Source organism: Sceloporus undulatus, chromosome 2, assembly GCF_019175285.1.
Source record: "Sceloporus undulatus isolate JIND9_A2432 ecotype Alabama chromosome 2, SceUnd_v1.1, whole genome shotgun sequence".
Classification (NCBI taxonomy): domain Eukaryota; kingdom Metazoa; phylum Chordata; class Lepidosauria; order Squamata; family Phrynosomatidae; genus Sceloporus; species Sceloporus undulatus.
The window spans coordinates 71,210,021-71,230,459 of record NC_056523.1 but is presented as its reverse complement, the minus strand read 5'-3'; positions in this window follow the sequence as shown (position 1 = coordinate 71,230,459).

Sequence of the window (20,439 nt, the reverse complement as noted above, 5' to 3'; positions counted from 1 at the left end):
TGGATTCTTTTACATTCAGCTTTAGAAAAACAGCAACACCCAGAATTCTTTTCCTGCTAAGTATGAAGAAATGTGTGGATTTGGGGAAATTCCAATTAAAAAATGACACAAAATGAAATTCTCACTGCTCTCTCCTTTCAGCGATGACTGGTGGCTTCCATGTGAGTGGGTCATTGAACCCACTCTGGGTTTTTGACTGAACTTTAAAGGAGTTCTCCAAGGTGATGAAGCTATTTTGGAGATAGAGATTCACCACCTCCTCTGATGTTTGCTGCTGCATAGTGATGTCACTTTGCAAACACTTCCTTGAAGCAGGTCCTCCTACCCAATATTCTCTAGGTAAGAAAACACATGGGACAACAGGAAGCAAATATTCACATATAGATCATGTCCATGTGGGTGGATGACAGGGGCAATGACCCCACCTTTAGGCAGAGTAAGGGGCTGTACAGATCAGCCATTAAGGTGGGAGGAGTCGGGTGTGGCTTCCATATGAAGCATGCCCCGACTCCGGCCCCAGGCCGGTGTGATACCACACACCGCACCACATGGCACGTGGCATCACAGTGCTCCTCTGGCACTGCGTACAGATGACACAGCATCAAAGGAATACTGAAAAGCTGTGGGGCTAGCTGCTATGGTGCCCTTTCCATGTCATAGAAAGGACCCACTTTTTGCAGTTCCTTTTTGTGCCACAGAAAGGCGAGATTGGGGCCACAGCTTGGGGTTGCTGCAGCTCTGATCTGAAAAGGGGCAGCCTCAGGCAGATGTTTTTCAGTGTAATAAAATGGCAGCTAATTGTCAGTTATTTTCCTTACTACTGAGTTTCCCTTAGCCAGAATCCCAAAATCCAAAATGCTCTGAAATCTAATCACTTTTTTCATGGAAAGCTGGGATAGTGAACCTTTGCTTTCTGTGTACACACACTTTGGTCCAAAACACACTGAAGAAATAATCGAGTTTGAGATAGCTTTAACTGCCCCTGGCTTAGTGCTAGGAAAGTCTAGGAAGTGCAGTTTATTGTGGCATTAGAGCTCTCTGGCAGAGAAGGCTAAATGTCTCACAAGACTACAGTTCCCAGAATTCCCTAGCATTGAGCCAGGGCACTTAAAGAGGTATCAAACTGGGTTATTTCTGCACTGCATCTTGGAGATTTGTTTCATGAACAAAATGATTTAAAATATTGTATAAAATAACCTTCAGGCTATGGTATACGGTGTATATGAAACATAAATGAATGTTGCCTTTAGACTTGTACTCCATCTCCAAGATATCTTATTATGTACATATATGCAAATACAGGTATACCAAAATTCAGAACACTTCTGGTCCCAAGCAGTTCAGATAATGGGAACTCAACCTGTACTGTATTTTTACTGGCATGAATGGAGAGAAGCAGGATTTTCTGCCTCACATGCCAAAACAATTTGGTTTACTGGGGGTATTATGCAGCTTGATTTAAATGTGCCAGTGGTGGCAGAGGATGGGAGAGATTTGCTCTTTGCCTGAGAAAGCAAAATGTTTCTTCTAGCAAACAATGGTGCTGGTAGAGCTCTGGGCTACCATTCAAGCAGAGTTGAATGAATGTGTGCCAGGCAGCATAGGGACAGTGGAGGTGGGAAGGAGAAATATGATGGGAGGAATGAGTGTCTGCATGGTATTCCTAGAGAGACAATGTGGTGTAGTGGTTTGGGTGCTGGACTCCAGGAGAGCAGGATTCAAATCTCCACTTGGTCATGGAAAGCCACTGGGTAACCTTGAGCAAGTCACATTCTCTCAGCCTCAGAGGAAGGCAAAGGCAAACCACCTCTGAACAAATCTTGTCAAGAAAACAGCATGATAGCTTTGCCTTAGGGTTGTCAGACATTAGAAATGACTTGAAGTCACTCAACAGCACAAGTGGCATAGCTGTTTTCCAAAAAAGGTGCTGGTCCTAATAGACATTTCCAGAGGCATGGGTGGGATGGTGGTTAGGTTGACTTCAGCTAAGACAGCAAACCAATTCATGGCAACCCTGTAAATTAACCATCTCCTGTTTCTCTGCAGATGAAAACACAGCTCCGTTTCCAAAAGGCAGTCAAGCTTTAGCATTTCTGCTATGAGAGAACCAGCAACCCTAGAGGAGTCTGAACCAAAGAATATTTCTAACTAATTTCACACAGGGTCCTGAAGCAAAGCTGGCCAGCAATGCTGGCCAGAGATTTTGCAACTGGTTGTCTGGCTCTCAGAAGCGGTTCTCAAGACTAAATGCTTTTTAGCCCATTGCCAATCTCCTGAGGCATCAGATGCCACCTGGTCATACGGAAAGAATGACCCAAAATAAAAGCACAGGGGTGGCCAAATTGCTCCCAGGAGAAGCCCTGCTTCTCTGTCAAAGCTTCCTGGAAATTTTCATGATACTACACTCCATTAGCGACACATCAAAATAAATTACCCCCAGTGGAAGAGGGGGAACGGTGTGTGCGAAAGCAATCCACCTCAATGCATAACATCATTAATTCTCATAAAGGAACTCCAATCTTTAATATATAGCATGATCCCATATTTCCCTCTGCCTTCTCATTTCACCTGGTTCAAATACACAAAACACTTGTCCAAAATCATCATCATCATCATCGAGCTGACTTGTAGAAAAATATTTGACAGGCAACTAAGAGCAATTCTGTCTCTTTTCCCAATTAGTCAATCTTCTATTATCCTAAGTGTGTATTATAACTATTTTCCAGAATGACAGAATTTATTTATTTATTTATTTATTGCAATATACTTGCAATGTTTGCACAAGGAAGGAAGGTGAGTCCGCACCTCACAGGCGGATCAGTTTCTGTACCACTTCCTTAATTATTTTTTTCAAAAAAGGAGAAAGGTGTGCTCATTAAGTTTAAACACGGAACCTATGACATTGAACATGAGCACATCTTTGCTAGCACCACAATCCTGTACTTGGAGAGTCCATACTGAGATGTTTAGATGTATCCTTTATGTAATACGAACAGTTTGCAACTCCAAAGAAGAGCTTACGTATGAAAAATAAGAAATAGTTTGGACTGAGATGGCAAAGGGCCAAATAAGTTAAACAAGACAAACTTGTGGGTACAAACCCAGTGTTAAGGACAACAAAAATGTGCAAACAAGAAGCCCTTCAGTTCTAATTCCAGCTCTGACTTTGAGTCCAGGGGAATCTGACAGGAGAGAGCACAGAATCCCAAATATCCAAAATCAATTTTGTGGCCATCCTGAGGGGATGTAAACCTTGGCTTATTTCTTTCTTACTGTAAGAACAAATCATTTCAAGATTTTCTCCCCACTGGGTGAGATTATAAGAGATTCACAATTTTGTTTTACACTTCAGGATTTGTTTGTGAAAAAAATCCTTGTTTCTCCATAAAAATCTTTCTTAGGCATAAAACAACAGAGAAAACAATGTTTTCTGTGCAATAAGGGTTGCTTCTTGTGCAAGAAGCCAGAAGATGGGTTAAAAAAACATTCCCAGCAAACATCCTTGGATTACAGTCAGCCCTCCATATCCATGGATTCTGCATCCACAGATTCAACCAACGATGGTTCAAAAATATTCACAAAAATTCCCCAAAGTCGTAATCCAACACTCAAACCACTACATCTACCTGGCTCTCAAAAGGACTATGAAGAAAAGGGTAGGGTTCAAGGTAGGGTTCAAGGAGAGAAAACTCTGGACTTTGAGACTATTCTTGTATAATCCACAAAGTTCAGCATTGGCATCAGAAGGTCAAAAGAAGATGCTTCATATCAAGTCACCCCCAAGACTGGTGAAGGTACTTTTTGGACTACAGCTCCCAACACCCAGCAGCTATGCTAGCTGGGAGTTGTGATAGTTCAGTCCCCAATGTTAACTTCTATGTTCTGGCCTATACTATCTAGCCTAGTATAGTCAATGGCCCAGTCTAGCCCAGTGATGTATATAGACTGGTTAGTAGCAAGAAAACCCAGAGGGTTGAATAGAAACCTTTGCATGCAAAGCATGTGCTCCACCACCACTGAGCACCTGTTGTGATCTGCAACCAGGAAACTTAAGACTCTTTTGCTTGATTTTAATTGGCTGACTAAATGCACTGGGATATTAGCTGGACAGATGTGTGAGTACATCATGCACGTGAGTACACATTAAGCTGCTTCCTCTATGTGACAGAGGGCTTCTCTATGATGGAGAACTCTGACAGATTCCACTTTTTCCCTCCATGATCAAGTGAAGTAGCGCTGCCTACTATAAAGCCCCCCCTTTGTGCAATTATTAGAATGGTACAGAAGTCCTGTCTCATATGGCATCTGGCAACCGCAGCACATACTTTATGTCCTCTATTATCATTGTGTCCATGTGCAGCTCTCCATGCAGATGGCTTGTCTGTCACAGAGTCTGGCGAGCGGCAGGCTGACATCTGGAGGCTAGTGAGTATCACTGCCAGCATCCAAGTCCTTCCTTTCACCAGACTTCACAGCCATTTAGAATGAAGTTATAGACCTGGAGATAATACAGTATAACTCTGCTAGGATTTTGCTTACTCCAAAGACCAGCATCCAGAAATGTCTCTCCCAAATAGGCAGAGTTATAGGAGGATCCCCAGGAACGATGGAGATGTGCAATTTCCTGAAACCTATACAACCCAGTCCCACCTGCTGCGCTTCATTTCACAATCCAGTAACATTAAGAAACAGGAGAGATTTAGTAGATATTTGTTTCTCCCTCTGGGTACCAGAAGGCTGCTCTCATTCCTGCCAAACAAAACAGGCTCCAAATATCTTCTGAGCTGGAAACTTGGGGTGGGGGAGAGGGGAGATGGCAAGGGAGGGAAGCTGAAATCAAGTCCCTGGAATCCAATATCCACCTCCAGGGCTGAAGCGACATTTCCTCAAACAAACTATAAAACAAACAAACTTAGCTCTTTTTTAAAGCTCAGTGTGAAATTGCAACTCCTGTATGAATGGTACATCTAAACTTTTAGTTATCAGGTGATAGCGACTTTAGAGCAGCTAGCAGGGGATGATGGAATTTGTGAGCCAACATAATTGGAGGTAGGTAGGCTCAGGAAGCCTGCTTTGGAGAACTCCAAGTGGTTCATAGAGTCATTGGATCAGAGATGGGTCATAAGGGCCAACTAGTTCAAACCCCTGCTATGCAGGAATATAAAACTAAAGTACAAGAGATGAACATACAACCTTTGTTTTTAAAAGGAGAGGTAGTTCACAGACATAATTTCATCAGCCACCTTTTTTTCCCATTTTGAGGGAAAGGTGGGGTATAAATTAAGTCATAGACATGTAAGAGAGCCAGCATGGTGTAGTAGTTTGAGTATTGGACTATGACTCTGGAGACCAGGATTCGAATCCTCACTTAGCCATGGAAACCCACTGGGTAACCTTGGCTGAGCCACGCTCTCTCTAAGCCAGAAAACTCCATGATGGTGGACTCCTCAGGGTCACCTTAACTCCTCAAGGTCACCATAACTTGGAAATGAAGGCACACAACAACAACAGCTGATCATCATCATCACCATCACCATTGTCATCATCTACCATTAGCAGTACCTCACCAAACTACAATAGAGTTATGGCAGTTAAAGTGGTGTCAAACTGCTTTAATTCTGCAGCATGGATAGACCTTTAGTCTTAATGCTGTAAACTGCCTTCACAGAAATCTTGGCCCTGAGCAGATGGGCAGAACAGCACGGGCCAAGCCCATGCTATCCTGCCCCTTGTTCTGACCTGGGTCAATCCCCAGGCTGACATAGGGACGGGCAGCCCTCATGCTGCTGTGCCATGGACCCACTACCACCACACACCCCTTATCTGCCTTTGAAACTCTACTGTGACAACTAGGAGACTGGATGGGTCCATGCACCCCTTTGCCATTGTGTCTTCACTGAAAACCCTATTGTGGCCTATTAGAGCAGAAACAGGGTCCCTGGCTACACCCATATGGCCAGGCACCCCCTTCTGATATCACAGGCTGCAACTGGGGTCTTCAGTGAAGATGTGTTGGAAAAGGGATGTAAAGTGCAGCAGAGAAAGTCCACTGCAAACAAATGGTCTTTCTAGACCAGATTAGTGGCCTTTTGGGCTGGGATCAGACTGGATCCACTGGACCTGCATCCAGTCTGCCTGATCCCAGCCCAGGGTCAATGACCTGTATCATCCAGACAGGATGACATGAGGCTGGGGGAAGCACAGGCCTTTTATCCAATGCGTACGGGCTCCTTGGCATCTGAAGGGGGTCCTGAAATAACAAAACAAATGAATTCAACTACATTTGATCCAAAAGTATCACTAATTTGAATTTGATCAGACATGCATTCATGGTTTATTTATAGTTTAATCAGGACAAAAGCAATTTCCTGTGATTAACTTAGCATAGCTATAATGTGTTGTTCAGTGGCACGAACACCCCCTGCAGCTTCTTCATTAACTTCATGTACTGAGTGAGAAGAGTTTCTATTCTAACATACCATTACTGTTTCAATGTTCGCTTCCTGTTTTCACTGTTAGCATTCAGCATGTATGCAGCATGGACATTTGAATTATGATTTTTCCCCCTTTAAACTTTTATTAAACTGTACAGGAAAGGCCATGACATCAATTATGGTATTTAAAAGCCCACAACATAAATTATTTTAAAGGACTGACAAATCTATGTAGCAGTATGAGCATTCTTGACTTGGTTCATCATCATCCCCAGAGAGAGAAATGCAACCCAGCTCCATCAGGGATTGCCTGAAAGAAGAAAGCCCTCCATCCATCCACCATCATCCACAGGAAGAGAAAGGCAACCCAGCTCCATCAGGGCTTGCCTGAAAAAAGAAAGCCCTCCCTCCATCCACCATCGAGAGGGAGAGAAGCACAGGACAGCTCCATGGGGCCTAATCAGAGTAAGAAGAAGGGCTCTCCCTCCAATCCATCTGCCATGGTCCAGGCCTCTGAGGGGGAGAAGATCTGCTGGACTTTTCCCCTTCCCCACTGCCATTCCCTTCTTCTTTTGTGCCTTGTCTCTTTAGATTGTAAGCCTGAAGGCAGGGAAATGTCTAATTAACAATTTGTAAGCCTCTCTGATAGCCTTGGCTGAAGGGCAGGGTAATTATTATTATTATTATTATTATTATTATTGTTGTTGTTGTTGTAAATTACACTGGAGAATCACAGGGAAGCTTAAAGATCTTTAATGATTTATATATTTGATAAGGAGAAACCAGATATTATAACACTTGTGTTATGCATGATCATTTATTGCCACCTTTAACTGTTCTGTAAACTTTCCCATCAAGGCTAATTCTATTGTGCAATTGGCTAATAATAATCTCTTCCTCCTTTTCCATAGTAAGACTATTTCTAGTTGAATCTCGTTGTCAAAATTTAAGGAATAATAAATCTGATTAAGGCTTCATCTCAATATTGTTATTTTTATCATTTTCACTTCTTGTCTCTCTCTCTCTCTCTCTCTCTCTCTCTCTCTCTCTCTCTCTCTCTCTGTGTGTGTGTGTGTATCTGTGATCTAAATACCCTAAAGGCACCAGCTCATATCTGGACTGTCATACTTTCAACACATCATGATAAGAGATGACTCACTAGAAAAGACAATAAGGTAGAAAACAGTCAGAAAAGAGGAAAACTGCATTACATAGGTTCAATCAAGGAAGTCTTTCTATGCCTGCAAAATCTGAGCAGGGCTGTTGATGAAAGGGTGACTCATTCACAGCCATAAATCAAGACAGGATGGCAGTTAACAGCAACAAGGAAGTCAGTACTTTTGATACTGCAGAATGTTAAGTGACACTTAAGAATTACCTGGGCAATACTTAAGCAATACCAAGTCCAAGAAAAGTGTGGAAACAATGCAAAAGAACTTCGGTTCCCTGGAACTGGGACACTCTTGTGAAGAGAATTCTTATATATATATGAGTAGTTATGAGAACCTAAATATTAATTTATGTTGTGTGCCAAGAAGCCATCATCTCTGTTAGTTCCCATTTCTGGACTGCTGATTTTAAACATTCTTCCACACAGCACATGCTATTGTTTCTCAAACTGAGGTTGTAGTGACTGGCAGCATTATGCCCCAGGGTCCAGAAAGTCTAGTCTTGAGCTGCCTTGGACCATGAATGTACCTGACCTTCCAGTTCCCTCCTTCTTTTCCCATATACAAGTAAACAGTTCTTTTTATAGATGAATTCATATAGGTCTTGGGGAAATGGTGTTAGAAACATATTAAAATAATCCCTATTGTATAGATAACACACAAACATGCACAATGCAAATTGGGAAATTTGGGAAGCAAACATGAGCATATTTCCCATAGACAACTGGCTGGTTGCTGTGAGAACAGAATGCTGGACTAGATACGACTGTGGTCTGATCCAACATGGATCTTCTTATTAGGTTTGAATATTCTTAAATAATAAAGGGCCTAAATACCCTGATGCTGTTGGAAGCTACCAAGCAAGGGTCAGCCCTGCATAGTTCTTGGAGAGGAAACTATAAATGAATACCAGGTGCTGGAGGCTATAGTTCAGATGAAGGAACTGGCAAAACCACGTCTGCGCATTCTTTGCCTAAGAAAACCCTATGAAATTAACAGGGTTACCATATATTGACAGTCAAGATCAAGGCACCTACATACATAAATCTTCCACTCCACCAAATGCAGCTGAGGAAGTAGATGGTAGTCTATGAAAGCTCATAGTTGCCAACTTCTTTCTTTCATTTAGTCTCAAAAATGCTACAAGATCTCTCTATATACTAATTCTACAGACGAAAATGGCTATATTTTTGAATTCTACATACATAAATAATTAAAGCTTTACAAGTAGGCCTTGCTGATGCAACTGTGGCTGTAGATATAAAGTCATACACAGATAACAATATTTAACTGAACAAAATAATGAGGGAAAAGCAGCTTTTAGTGTTTTGTGGGTCTCACTAAGGCAGGATGGGGGAGACCTGTCTTCTCTTGAGGAGGAAAGGAGTACATCTTGTGTAGACCTAGATTCAGACTGTCAGGGAAACACCACAGAGCTGGGATTACAAACAACACTGTGCACACTGGTGGCAACTCTATGTCTTAACCAGAACCCTGGGGGAACACAGTCATGCAGAGGAGTTTTAAAGGGAGAAGTAATTCACCCCCCAATGGTAGCAACTACCAAGAGCATCTCAAGTACCTTTGTGTACTTGACAGTTACCTTTGAGATACAGAACACTGGCTAGATGTCTGAAAAGGCAACAGAGTAGGAAATCAGTTCCCTAACAGTAGGGGGAGAATGTAAATAAAACTTGAATTTTGCCTGAGTTGATACACATTCCCACATTATTTTCAACTGCTGGCATTCTTAAGATACAGAAAGCATAACTATGATACTGTGTGTGTTAAGGTGTGTAAAATTCTAGCAAGCCTTGTTAGGTATATCCTAGATTTCCTGCTCTGGTCCTAAGTATCACGGTCTAGGATGGCCTAATAATTCTTTAACTAGATGCTCTGAAAACTGAATAGCCCAGTCCTCAGTAAAGTCATTGATTTTCTTGTGCGCTGACCCCACTCAACTCTGGGACAGGACCAGACTGTAAATTGACATGCAAATTGTTCACATTCTTTAGCGTCATTCTCACCACAGTTATGAGGAATGTTGCCAAGATGGCTCAGATACAGATGTGAAAAATAAGCACTGGATGTGGTGTAAATTTTGAAAGCAGCTCTAGCCATTCTTGAGAGGTGTGTACTAAAGGGAGTGTAGAAAAATGTACAAGTATGCACAGGTGTACTGGTCAGGCAAGCAACAGAACACGTACATCTGCTGAAGTTCCATCTTCTGTAATGGTGGTGAGATGGTGTATTAGAGGTTTCTGGGATTGTGGTTGTTGTTGTGTGCCTTGTGTATTGCAACCCTAAGGAGTCTATATCACAGGGTTTTCGTTGCAAGATTTTTTCGGGGGGGGGGGGGGGGTGCTTTTGCCTGTCTAAGACTGAGAGAATGTGACTTGCCCAAGGTCACCTAGTGGGTTTTCAAGTCTGAGTGGGGATTTGAACCCTAGGCTCCAGAGTCATAGTCCAAAGCTCAAACTACTACACCATGCTGGAATATATATTTTGGTTTTCCTCCACTGGAACCCCAGCATTCACCAAGAGGAATCAAGTGGAAAGTGGTGATTCATGAAGGCAGGTACAGTATAGCAATGACAAACAAGGTGCCTCTGAGCAGTGGTGCCATCTCCTAACTCCCATGGCAATGGGGTGGGGAACTATCCAAGGATTTGAACCTTGTTTGGGAACAGCACCTTGAATACCTAATTTAAACTTTTGCTAAAAGCTAGCACAGATTCCCCACCCCACTGCTGCTGAGTACACACTCATCTTCAGTATTTGCTTATATGACCAGAACAAGAGCTCATGAACTTGTCTGTAAATGCTTAAATCTTCTCAATTCCTCCTGCCCTCTGGACAGGTTTTCATGATTTCAGCAGCCTAATTTACAAGGATAAAAAGGCATTGTTATTGCTAATGTTATACTAGCCAGTGATCTACCGGTATTAACATCTCCTAGTCCCACCTTTTAGACCTATGGCTTAGGTCCAGACTATATGAAAAACTATACCTCCCGATAGGAACATGCCAGAGCCCTAGGATCTTCAGAGGGAGGCTTTCTTTCAGTTCTACCACCATCACAAACTTGCTTGGTGAAGGTACGAGAGCCTTTTCAATGGCTGCTCTCACCCTATGGACTGCCCTTCCATGGGAGACTAGGCTGGCCTCCTCCCTGATCTCCTCCCATCACTAGGCAAATACTTTTTTGTTTAACCAAACTATTAATGAGTGATTGCTTGCGGGGAGGCTTCTTATGGGAGAAGGGGAGCGTTTTGTTTAACTTTTGTTTGCTTTTTAATGATTTTATGCATTTTTGACATGTTATTTTAATGGACTGGTTTTAATAAGAGTTTTAAAATTGTATTGCCTGGGAGGCCGGCACTAAAAACCACAAGAAGCAAAAGATGGAAGAAAGGCCACAACGTTAATAGCAAATTTAACAAAACAGTAAGGTTGGCTCAATCTGAAGCATCGAATAAACCCTCGGTTATTTGATAAGCAGCTTGTCTGGTGACCGCCAGACATTGGGATGACCTAGGGGCTAAGGAACACCAACTAGCAGCCCAAATACCAGGCGCTCTCTAATTCTCTAAGCCCCTAGTCACTGGGAGGCATATCCATGTAGTGCCCCCCGCAATGGCCACAACTCATGCCCTGCTTGCCCCCGGGTCCCTATTGACTCCCAAACCAGTGCTCCATAGCCCTGGTATCCAACCAACCAGATCCTGGCCTATGCTGCTGCCCCAAGTTGTAACAAAGAAACCCACCAACATGAGCGGAGGGCAGGTGGGAGAGCTGAACATAAAATGGCTGCAGAGCTAGGCCGCATGGCCAATTTATAGGCCATGGCTCCGCCCCCTCACCTGATGGTGAGGCTCCTCCTCCAAGGCAGCTCCACCAATGAACTGCCTTGGAGGACCGGAGTCCCACCATCGAGACTTCCTCTGCCCGTACCAGAGCGGCGTGGGCGGAAGGGGAGGTCCCTTCCGCCCAGCACCACCAATCAGGGCGGAGGGCAGCCCCAACCCAGAAGTTGGGGCCCGGGAGCCACGCCGGCTCCCGTCAGCAAAGCGGCCGGCCCAGCGAGGCGGGCAGCCACGTTTTGTTTTTAACTTATTCTTTTGTAAGACACCTTGGATCTTAATCTAGGTGAAAGGAAGTGTATAAATAGATGAAATGATATGAATAACTAACTAAATAAATCTGCTTACTTCCTTTTCCTAAGATTTTTAAATGTTAAAAGCAGCTCTCATCACTCTCTGCCTTTTCTACCTCTTGCCCCATTAGGCTTCTGAAAATTCAAATCTAAAACAATCAAAAGAAAAATGGTGACTATTAAAGAACTGTAAGGGACTATAAGAGCCAACGTCCAACCCCCTCCCCCCATGCAGAAAAACTCAACTAAAGCAATTCCAAAAATACAGCCATCTGACCTCTGTTTAAGGACCTCCAAATACCACCACACTCGTATTCCACCATACAACAGCTCTTAAAATCAAAAAAGTCCTCCTAATGTTTAGGTGGAATCTCTTTTTTTGTAATTTGAATTCATTGGTTAATGGTCTCTTGAGCAGCAGAAAACAAGCTAGCTCCATCTTCTACATTACATCCCTTCAGACATTTAAAGATGGCTATCATGTCACCTCTTGATCATCTCTTCTCCAAGCTAAACAAACCCAGCTCCTTATGTTATTTCCAATAAGGCTTGTTTTCCAGGCCTTTGATAACTGTGGTCACACTGTTCTGAACATGCTTTACTTGTCAATATACTTCTTGAACTATGGTGTCCAGAACTGGACATAGTATTTCAAGTGAGGTCTGACCAAAGCTGAATAAGTGGTAATATTACTTCTCTTGATTTGGACACTATACTGTTGATGCAGCTTAGAAGTATATCGGCTTTTTTTGGCCGCCACATCACTTTGTTGACTCATGTTTAATTTGTGGTCTCTGAAAGTTAAACCTCAGTAAAGACCTAGATCATGGAGTGGGCAACCTGTGGCTGACTTTTTCCAGGCAAGCATTCTCTGAAGATGCCAGCCACAGATGCTGGCAAAACGTCAGGAAGAAACTCTTCTAGAACATGGCCACATAGCCCGGAAAACCCACAAAAAAGCTATGGATGCTGGCCATGAAAGCCTTTGAATTCAGGTATTGTAGAAAATGGAGCCCTGGTGGCGCAGTGGTTAAATGCCTGTACTGCAGCCATTCACTCAAGACCACAAGGCTGCAAGTTCAAGACCAGCAAAAGGGCCCAAGCTCGACTCAGGCTTGCATCCTTCCGAGGTCGCTAAAATGAGTACCCAGACTGTTGGGGGCAAATTAGCTTACTTGATAATTAGCTTACTTGCTGTTCACCGCTATGATCTTTGGAATAGCGGCATATAAATAAAACAAATTATTATTAAATTATTATTAAAACATTAAAATGAGAACAATAACAAAAGGTAAAAGAGCTGGCTGCTACATAGGATATAAGACAAACTGAACAGTATTCTTTCCATACCTGACAACATTATAAAGAATGCTCACTGACACTCTCTCATCACAATCTTCTTAATAGTGTGGTGGTGGTGGTGGTGGTGGTGATGATGATGATGATTTACTTGTATCCAACCTTTCTCCCAATATAGGCACTCAAGGTGGCTGCTCTGTTAACAGCTCTATTGCCATGTGTGGCTTAATATCTGACTTGGTTTGGCATTCAGGGACACTTTTCCCAGCATGGATCTTTGCCATTACCTCAGTGGTGTTACAGTGGGCATGTCCTGGGGATCCATACAGCCAGCGGGGGTCTTATAGCAGATATGCAGGCATCACTAAGCTTAGGCCAGGGGTGGACAACTGTAGCCCTGCATTGTTTTCAGAGTCACCAGAGCCATTGGTGAGATTGTCACCTGAGAAACTTCTGGAGGGTCACAACTGCCCATCCTACACTAGACAATCTTGATTGGCTATTGATTTCTAATTAACTGACTAGTGCTTAGGATCAGCTCACTGGGAAATGGCTACTGCTGTGGAAATGGCATGTTTACCTTCTGCTGTGTCCCATCCTGTTCTGTCGGTAGGTCCTTGAGCCCCTTCCCCCTGGGAGGCCTAAAAAGTGGACTTTGGCATCAACTGCAAGGGACCGTAAGAGAAAGCCCCCAGTGAGTGTTGATGGGTTCCATGTTAGTGAAATAGTGAATCCATTCTGGGGTCTAGCCAGAACGTTAAAGAACTTCTTAGGCAGAACTTCAAAGGAGCTATCCACAGTGCTGGACCATACTTTGGGGATAGGCTACAGTCCCTTGGATGGTGCTGTTAAAATTCAGACTTAAACTCAGAATGGTTTTACTGCTTCACTGATGTGGAAACCACCAGTTCACATTTATTGTCACATGCCTTTCTCTAAATCTCTAATATAGTCTACCCTGGCTGTAAAAGCAGAGATGAAAGAACACCAAATCAGAAGTCCAAAGTTCCCTGTGCCAGAGGTCCATTGCTTAGTGTGTGCATGACAGAAAGAATTATCTGCTTGCCAAGTCTCAGTCCTTTCCCTGCATCAAGGATGGTCCAAGAACCATCCTTGATGCAAGGATGGTCCAAGAACCTATGGCCCATCAGATCTTGTATTCTGAGTCCCATCAGCCCTATCCAGTATGCTTAAACCGTTTCACACTTTAAAAAAATGGCATTTTTAATAGGATAACTCATTCGATATTGCGTTTTAACTTTTTTATTATTAGGTTTTTAGCTTTATCCTGTTTTAGCCTTAGGCCCCAAGGCCAGGAGAAAGGCAGGGTAATAAATAATAAAACAAGCAATCTTAATGGTCAAAGGTGATATAAACTGGAGTCCAAACAGAGCTGGACGGTCATAGGTTTTCCTGCCCTGCCTGGTATTTTCCTCCTCCATGCTTACAAGCCATTTGCTCAGCATTTTGAAAGATGGCCAGCTACCTGTTGGTGATGCTTTAGCTAGAGATCCTGCTCTGAAGGGGGGGGGGGTAGACTTGATGGCACATGTGACCTTTTCCAAACCCTTCCATCTATGATTATATGTAGCAACAGAGAGTAGATGTGATTGGTATAATATCAGTAAACAACCATTCCAAGGCCATGAATTAAAAAAAAACAAACCATAAAATGTACATGTTGAATGTACACTATCACTGTATGGTAAAAACACACTGGGAGCAGCCTTCAGACATTCAAGATTGCTAGGGGCAGAGCTTTTTGAAGTCTTTCAGTTCTTTGTTTTTAAAAAGGCAAGATTAGTTGAAACAAGTAACTTTCACCTTCAACCATAAACAAGCTGAAGAAGCCAAGCAGTTTTTCTGGCTTTTTCTTACTCATTTGAGTCAAGTTGCAACCATAATGATATCCTCCCTTGGAATGTGATTCCATTGAACTTAGCACACTTTATTTCTGAATGAACAGGTTTAGGACGTACCATAGTCATCTGGCTGTGACAACCTGTTTGCCCCCCACCCCTCACAAAAGCAGCTCATAGCTTTGCCAAATGTCTGGTTTAATACAGTAACAACATTACCTGAAAATCTGGATTTTCTCCCTATCTTTGCTTTTCTCTGCCTCATTCCCTTTCTCACTCACCCCTTTCCAATTCACAATAATATTTTTCACCCTGAGTAAGTTATAATAAAATATTCCACACATAGAAGCATCACTGGAAGAGCGAGCTTTGCATCTTGCATCCATATTAATAAGAATGTTCAAATCCTAGTCACCTAGGGTACCACTGAGGAATTAAATAATAGGTCATGTTTGTAGTATACAACGGTAGTCCTTTCTCCTATCTTTTTTTTTTTAAAGATGCAGAGGCAGCCATCCAAGGGAGACCACAGTAATGAACTCCATTCTCTAAACTGTTTTGGCATCTCTAATTGCACAGTAAGGCACTTTTGACATGCGTGGAAATAAACAAACCATAAAAGGCAGCAGAGAATCCACTGAACATTAAAGAACCTGAGCAAAGGAAGTAGGGTGCTGTAGGAAGAAATGCAGTGACAGCAGACTGGAGCGGAGTTTCAGGTTAAATTAGTTGCAGTCAGGAATTATTTCATTGCATTCATTTACTGTACTTTTCCACCTATGAAGCAATGACGACATGCAATGCTGCTCCCTTCCAAGCGCAAGGTGCAGTGTTGCTTCGAATATCAGTCACTCTCAAATATGCCGACTCAAAAGAAAAATGCATTCATGCCGGATGTATATAAGTTAGGTACCAAACTGGCAAATGCAAAAGTGAGAAACGATCAAACAGACAAAACAATAGAATGAAGACTGCTTCCAGAGTTGCAAAGCTTGGAAAGTTTTTTGGGGGAGGGGGGATTGCTATTCCCAACACTCTCATCCAGTATAGCCATGCTGGATGGGGGAGTCTAGAAGTTCAAGAATGTTATTTTTTCCAACCTCTGCTAAGTATTAACAAACTGACATAGATTGCGTAAGATATAGAACCAAACAATTCCTGTAACGGCTTGTCCATTAATACTCATCATCACAACAATACACCCTCTAGCGAAAACTGCCTCTGGCCAAGCAACCTCAAAGTGTGTTCAAAGTGGCAAAAGTTATTAACAAGGAAGAACAGACAAGCTAGGAGAGTCTGTAGCAATTTGCTTTCCTCTAAGCCTACTAGAAAAGCAAGATTCTGCCCCCCCTCCTTGTCTTGCTAAGTGAAGACTGCTTTGCAAAGGGGGAAAGTATGAGGAAGAGAGAGGAACTGGGGCATTTTAAAATATAGAATGATAGTGGATTAATTGGGATTGTTCGGCCAAATTGGGACAGTTGATTATACAGAAATTTGTGTAGAGGAATTGAACAACCAACCGGGTTGCACATTCAGAATTTAAGTCACAATAAAATTGCTGCCATTAACTTGGCTTAGCAAAGTTGTTAAAAGTACAGACACTTTTTAAAAATCCTGTGAGTTCTCTCATTCTTGCACTAAGGTGACATGCTAAGGCTCCCAAACAGATCCTAAAAAGTTAGCTTTTGGAGCTAAGATGTCCCAGAATGCCACAGGCATTGACCATGCTTACTATAGATTACTGGGATTTGTAGTCTCCCAAAATACCTTTTCTAAGAACGATTCAAAATACAAATTACAGCTGCAGGTCCATGCTTTTGAAAGACAGTTTTGCTCAGCCATGTAGACCATATAGAAATATGCTGGGAGGAGCTTTGACTTAAAGAGAAATAGACACTTAAAAGTATGGCTCATTCTTGGAATTAGAGGATAGTTCTTGGATTAGAATGTTTGCCTTGAAGGGAAGGCAGGGGCACGTTAAATTGAAAGGCAGGGCAATCTCCATCAATTATCAGGGTGAGACTTGGCTGAATTGGGTCAAAATCACCCCCACAAAAATTCCCTCTGGTAGCTGCCAATTTTTCCTCCTAGAAAAATGCCACAAAGGGGTACAGTCTGACCCAGAAGTCTTCATGGGTGCAGTTCAAAAGCACTATTCAATTCCTCTACACAAATTTCTGTATAATCAACTGTCCCAATTTGGCCGAACAATCCCAATTAATCCACTATCATTCTATATTTTAAAATGCCCCAGTTCCTCTCTCTTCCTCATACTTTCCCCTTTGCAAAGCAGTCTTCACTCAGCAAGACAAGGAGGGGGGGGGGGCAGAATATTGCTTTTCTAGTAGGCTTAGAGGAAAGCAAATTTAGCTCAGGTCGAGGACCACTTATATGCAGAAGGAAGAGTGGAACTGGTGGCTCCAATGTCTCTAGGTGAGTAAATCTACTCTGAATTTTAGTCTGAACTTGAAAGGAGCTATCTCAAGTGCTGGAACTATTTTGAGGGTAGGGTTCAGCCCTTGGAGTCACCAGCTGCCACTGTGTACATTGCTGGATCCTTCCCTAGAACTGGATCCCCAGGCTACTCCATCCCCCACCCCACCCCCACCAACCTCTTCAGATTTGAGAGCAGCTGCTCCTTATTTATTGTTAAATTACTGAGAGTATTTATACCCAGCTCTTCAGCCACAAAGGCTCTCAAGGTGTGTATGTGCCTTCAAGTCATTACCAATGTATGGCGACCCTAAGGTGAACCCATCATGGGGTTTTCTTGCCACGTTTTCTTCAGAGGAAGTTTCCCATTGCCTTCCTCTGAGGCTGAGGGAGTGTGACTTGCCCAAGGTCAGCCAGTGGGCTTCATGGCTGAGCAAGGAATCAAACCCAGGGTCTCCAGAATCACAGTCCAACACTCAAACCCCTACAGCATGCTGGCACCAAAGCTCTCAGAGTGGCTTACAAATTGTTGATTTGACAGTTCCCTACCCTCAGACTTTCAGTCTAAGTAAGACAGGTCACACAAGGAAAATGGGATGGGGGGGGGGATTAGGTCCAGAAGGTACTGCCAGGCAATGGCAGTTGGGATGGAAGGATGGCCTTCCATTTGTTTCTGGGCCTAGGCATGGTGGAGCTGTGCTTGGCTCTTCTTCTCTCTCTCTGAGACCAGGGCAGTGGCAGTTAGGATGGAGAGAAGGTTTTCCATCTGCTTCTGAGCCTGGGCATGATGGGGCTGTACCTGCCTCTTTTTTCTTTCCTCCAAGGCCAGGGCAATGCCAGTTGGTATGGAGGGGGAACCTTTCATCTGCTTCTGGGGCTAGACATGGTGGAGCTGTGCCTGACTCATCTCTCCCTCCATAGCTGGGGCAGTTGGCAGAGTCTTTGGTAACGACTCCAAGAAATCTGGACACCTGAGTGCATGAAGGTCTTCTTAGAATCATAGAATCCTAGAATTGGAAGAGACCATAAGGGCCATCCAGTCCAACCCCCTGCCATGCAGAAACTCTCAATCAAAGCATACCCAACAGATGGCCATCCAGCTTCTGTTTAAAGACCTCCAAGGAAGGAGACTCTATCACCCTCCGAGGGAGTGTGTTCCACTGTCGGACAGCCCTTACTGTCAGGAAGTTCCTCCTAATGTTGAGGTGGAATCTCTTTTCCTGCAGTTTGCATCCATTGTTTCGTGTTCTGTTCTCTGGAGCAGCAGAAAACAAGCTTGCTCTCTTCTGATTATAACAGTTCTTGAGCATATGAGCCCTTATTGTTGAGCAGCCAAACCAGAGCTAGCCAGTGAGCTGGAAGTGAGGGAGCTCTCTCTTGTTCTGACTACAGAAACCGCACTAACCCCAGAAGTGACATTAGCTCCTTGAGCCAAACAGTATGTGCAAACTATCCACAACTGCAATGTATGTCTAACTCTTTACTGACCAGTAAAAGGGCTCATTTCCATAACAGAAGCTTGCATGAAGAAGACAAACAAAAATGAAGTTATGACAATCTGCCTGCTTCTGTCTCTCTCTGTGGGGTAAAGCAATAGTAGCTGTTGGTTCCTACGTCGCTGGGATGGTTTATTTGTTCTGGGTTTTAGTATGAACTTTAAAAAAAGCTAGTCATGATGCTAAACCTCTTCAGAGTTAAGCTTCTTAGCACCTTGGATAGTTCATTCAAAGTTCAGACTAAAACCCAGAGCAAATCACCATGCCACTGACGTGGAAACTGCCAATGGGGTGAGGGAGATTGTAGGCAAGAGGGAAGAAGCCCATGCTGACCACGGTTCTGTTCTCTTGTGGCACATCAGTCATATATATATTGATGGTATAAGTGGATCAACTTTTGTCACTTTGCTGAAAACGAGCCAAAACGTGGACACACAGCCCTTGGTGATGGTAAACCAAGAAGGTGGAGAGCACTTGCTTCCTTCTGCTCCAGAGAACAGGACCTAAACCAATGGTTTCACTTTACAAGGAAGGTGATTCTCACTAAAATTCAGGAAGACCTTCTTCTCACTGTAAAAGCTATTTGACAGCGGAATGGATTACCTCAGAAGGTGGTGGACTCTCCTTGGTTTTTAAACAGAGATTTTTAAACAAAGGCTGGATAGCCATCTGTCAGGGATGCTTTAGTGCTGTGTTTCTGCATTGGTACAGGGCTGGACTAGGTAGCCTTAGACTTAGGGGATACCTTCCATCTGTATATGTATGTGATCCCTAACGTACTGGAAGCAAAGTTCTCCACAATTCATCTCAAAATTCCTCATGAGCTAAAAAGCCACAGGGCAGATCAATGGTATTCTTGCAGGCTGTGCAAAGGATGGAGCGGGAGACAACTGCTGGACTTTCTTAGGCAAGGGGTGGCTCTCTCCCTGCATGTTTGCTCCATGTGTGGAAATCTCTATGAACATGAGCAATACTTTTAAGAAAAGGCCTCTTGACCAAGGACAGTGCCTAAGCACAGGAAGGAAAGAAGGAAATGCCAAAGGACCCAAAAGTTTGTGCTCAATTGTTTCCCTGCAACAGAGCATTATTAAGTAGATTTGGTTATTACAGGCCTGGCATTCCTTCAACAGTGTGTCACATGCCCTCACAGCCTTCCAAATTCATGGGGCTCTTTGGTGGATGGCACAGAAAGCCTACCTAATAACCTTTCCCCATTTGGTGTCTACCAGAAGCAAATCTGGCTAGGGATGATGGGAGTTGTAGTCCAGTATTACCTTAAGCAAGTGACACACTCGGGAGTCCCAGAAAACCCCATGACAGGTTCATCACCTTAGGGTCGCCATACGTCAGAAATGACTTGAAAGCACACAGCAAGAACAGTAATGCCTGGGGTAGGATAGCTAGCCATTTTTGCCCAGACATGCACAGGTAAATAGTTTAAATTTGTTTCTAATTTTTCAATTAAAAACAAAAAAGAAAGAAAACTGAAAATGATTCCTCCCTTGTTTGCAGTTTCTGAATGGTTATGGCTGGTTTTACATTGGTACTAAATCAAGAGCACTAGGGTGAGGAAGAGTGGGGGACTCCAGTTCC